This window comes from Ictidomys tridecemlineatus, chromosome 6 (assembly GCF_052094955.1).
Source record: "Ictidomys tridecemlineatus isolate mIctTri1 chromosome 6, mIctTri1.hap1, whole genome shotgun sequence".
Classification (NCBI taxonomy): Eukaryota; Metazoa; Chordata; class Mammalia; order Rodentia; family Sciuridae; genus Ictidomys; species Ictidomys tridecemlineatus.
The window spans coordinates 179498706-179502584 of record NC_135482.1 but is presented as its reverse complement, the minus strand read 5'-3'; the positions used below and the strand labels follow the sequence as shown (position 1 = coordinate 179502584).

The 3879-nt window shown below is 32.6% G+C and overlaps 1 non-coding gene across 1 annotated transcript; it reads right to left on the bottom strand.

The window, feature by feature from the left end:
* Positions 1-3596: 3596 nt before the first annotated feature.
* Trnaa-agc (transfer RNA alanine (anticodon AGC)) lies at positions 3597-3668 on the bottom strand. Its single transcript has one exon. It is a non-coding gene; the product is annotated as a tRNA-Ala (tRNA).
* Between the last annotated feature and the right edge of the window lie 211 nt (positions 3669-3879).

The following is a 3879-nucleotide window of genomic DNA, read 5'->3' as shown; positions in this document are numbered from 1 at the left end:
CAGCAGAGGTACATATATCCAACTAATTAACTTAATTAACATCATCTAGATACATCAGTCAGTCATTAAGGAATCCTCATCATCTTAATGGCTCGCTAGCATTACTTCACAAACCACTCCTCCTGGCAAAGTGCCAGGCGCCATCTTGACTTGATTTGCATCCTCAAATATATATATATATATATATATATATATACACACACACACACACATAGGAAATTTTTTAGTACAAGCATTATCCTTAACCAAGAAGTTTTGTTGTTTTTGAACACCCTGCTCATAGCAGATTTATTTGCAACAGTCAAGAGATGAAAGCAACCCAAATGTCCTTCAAATGATGGATTTGAAAAAAACATGATATATAGAGATACAAATATATATAAAGAAATATTATTCAGCCATAAAAGGAAGGGAAATTCTGACATATGCTATAACATGGGAGAATCTTGAAGACATTAAGCTAAGTAAAATAAACTGGAAACAAAAAGACAAACACTATATAATTCCATTTATATAAGGTCTCTAGAGTAGCCAAATTCAGAGAAACAGAAAGTACAATGCTTGTTGCTGGGGGCGGGGAGAGGGGCAAATGGGAAGTAATTTGAGGAGTATAAAATTTTGATTCTATGAGAGGAAAAGTTATGGATCTTGGTTGCACAAAAAAAGTGACTATATTTAACTATACTGAGCTGTACATTTTAAATGATAAAGATGGTCAACTTTATGTTATACATAACGTATCATACTTCATTATTTAAAAAATATTTTATTTATTCTTTTTAGATATACATGACAGTTGAGTGTATTTTGACGTATCATACATACATGGAGTATGACTTATTCTAATTAGGATCCCATTCTTGTGGTTGTGCATGATGTGGAGTTCCACTGGTCATGTTTTCTTATATGAACATAGGAAAACTATGTTCAGTTCATTATCCTGTCTTTCCTATTTTCATCTCCTTTCCTTTTCTTCATTTCCCTTTGTCTAATCCAATGAATAGAAATTCTTCCTTCCCCTTCCCTTATTATGTGTTAACATCCACCTATCAGAGAAGGCATTCACCCTTTGGATTTTGGGGATTGGCTTATTTCACTTAGCATGATAGTCTTCAGTTCCATTCATTAACTGGCAAATGCCATAATTTCATTCTTCTTTAAGGCTGAAGACTGTTTCATTATGTATACATACGTGTGTATCACATATTCTCTATTCATTCATCTGCTGAAGGGCACCTAGGTGGTTACATAGCTTAGTTATTGTTAATTGAGCTGCTATAAAGAATGAAGTGGCTGTGTCACTGTGGTATGCTGATTTTAATTCCTTTGGGTATAAACTGAGGAGTGGGATAACTGAGTCATATGGTGGTTCCATTCCAAATTTTCTAAGAAATCTCCATATTTCTTTCCATAATGATTGCACCAATTTGCAGTCCCACCAGCAATGTATGAGTGTGCCTTTTTCTATTTCTTTCTTTTTAAAAAAATATTTATTTATTTATTTATTCTAATTAAGTATATATGACCACAGAATGCATTTTTACAGATGGTGGAATGATATGGACATCATTACCCTAAATACATATATGACTGCACATATGGTACAATGATACATCTTGTACAACCAGAGAAATGAAAATTTGTGCTCCTTCTATTTCTATGAAGAATGTCATTGGAATTTTAATAGGAATTACATTAAGCCTGTGTAGGGCTTTGGGCAATATGGCTATTATTCTAAGCCAAAATTTTTTTTTAAATTTCAAGATAGAAGCAGTTTGATACCTACATGAAGAAACAGAATCAGCTGCTTTCAAACTTTTACTTTTGTCATCTGTGATCAAACTCTGCTATGTGAACTCAACATAACAAATGAGTAACATGATTTAGGAACCAAGCTCAGTAAATGTTGCTTTTAAGAATTCACCAAACTGTAGGTATATCATTTGACTAGCACTGAGATCTACATCACACAAATCCTGAAAGGAAAAGAGTTTATTTCAACTAAGATTTTTTTTTCCTTTTAAATCATTCATTATGACTTTTGCTGTTTGAAATTCTACACTTATCTTTTGTTGGGAAGATGAACTCATAGAGAATGCTCTTCTTCATATACACCAAAATAAATAAACTTTCAATGCATTAAATTAATTGTCTCTAAACTATTTTTAGAGTCTCATTTCTTTACATTGGGTCAAATTTTCTTTTATGGGAGGATTTCTGCTTCACACAAGCATTGCTTTAGTTTTTTTTTTTTTCTTTCTTCTTTTCCATAGTTGAAAAGACCTTGGACTATCATTGGAAATCATCAGTGAATTTAAGCATAAGGGTAAAATTATGTGATCTATGGTTCAAAATCTTATGGTCGCTCTTGTGTATCAGTAAATATTAAGGGGGCAGGTAGCTCTGTTACCTTACTGAAGTAAACACAGTGCAGTGGATGTTGTTGGGAGTGCTCTGATCCCACTAGTCTACTGATGGATGGTGCTGTGTCAGGAAGGAATCTCCGAAGGGCAATTTCTGCACCAAATTCACTCAGTGAAATTGGCTGAGGACAACATTGCAACTACATTCCAGTTGGCCTCTTCTCTTGCTCCTTTCTACTTTTCAATTATTCACTTCTCCATTGCTGGTGCTCCCAGGAAGGCTTGCATTCTCTCCTGCAGAGCTGCAGAGCATCTCCACCTCTGAGTGTGTCTCCTAGAGAATGCAACCAGAAAGGATTTATAAATAAGGTTCAGAATATGGAAAAAGACATGACTCAAAAATTCACATTTCAGCAAAAGAACACTTTGATTGCCATCTTCCCAGGTGATGTAAGATGTGTGTAGAACTGGTTTCATTAATATTCCAAAAGTAGAATTTTGTACATACTGTGTTTGAGGTATTTGTTAAGTACTCAAGTGAACATATGAAATAGGCAGGGAGTTATATAAATCTGGTTTCAAACGAGATTAGGAGAAATAGAGATTAGAGATTAGAGAGATAAACCAACTTGGCAACCATCTGAATATTCAGGGTTTTAAAATGACAGTTTTAAAAAGGGGAATCTTTTGTATTGCTTTAAGAATCTATTGAGATACTTTTATCAAATGGTTTGGCACAAAATTTTGTGTATTGTTCAAAATCATGTTCACTTTTTGTTCAATGTGCAACTCTACAAAGGATGTTCACACTTATTAATATTATTTTCATTAGATATGGTTATGTGTATCTGAATGACATGACAGATTACATATTTACATATAAATAAAATTAGTATATAGAGTACATTTATAAGACCATGTAATCTTTAATAACACTGTGTTTCTCTCCTGGACCTCTTGATTTCTGAGAGAAGTTTGTTAAATCCCCTCCTGGAATCTTCTATTTCTATGGTTCTCTCAATTATACCTTTACACATTTTGCAAAGGTATTATTTAAAGCAAATGTTTTATTATGAATGTTTCTACTCCATCATTTATTTTACCAGTACATAATATTTTATTTTGTTTCTTATGTTGTTTCCATAACATATATATATATATATATATATATATATATTTAAATATTTATTTTTTTCGTTGTACACAATACCTTTATTTTGTTTATTTATTTTAATGTGTTGCTGAGGATCAAACCCAGGGCCTCTCACTTGCTAGGTAAGTGCTCTACCACTGAGCTACAACCCAAGCCCCCATTATATACATTATCAAAGCTAGAACCATGCTGAGTTTGAATTAATATCTGCCTAAGTTTTTCTCCAATTTTTATGTCACTTAATTTCCGTGTTCCTTGATTAAATATATCTCCTGACAATAAAATATGATTGACTCCTGTTTTTTAAAATTGATAATCTTGGATAGTACAAAGAATTTTTTTATATATTTGATAATTACTAAA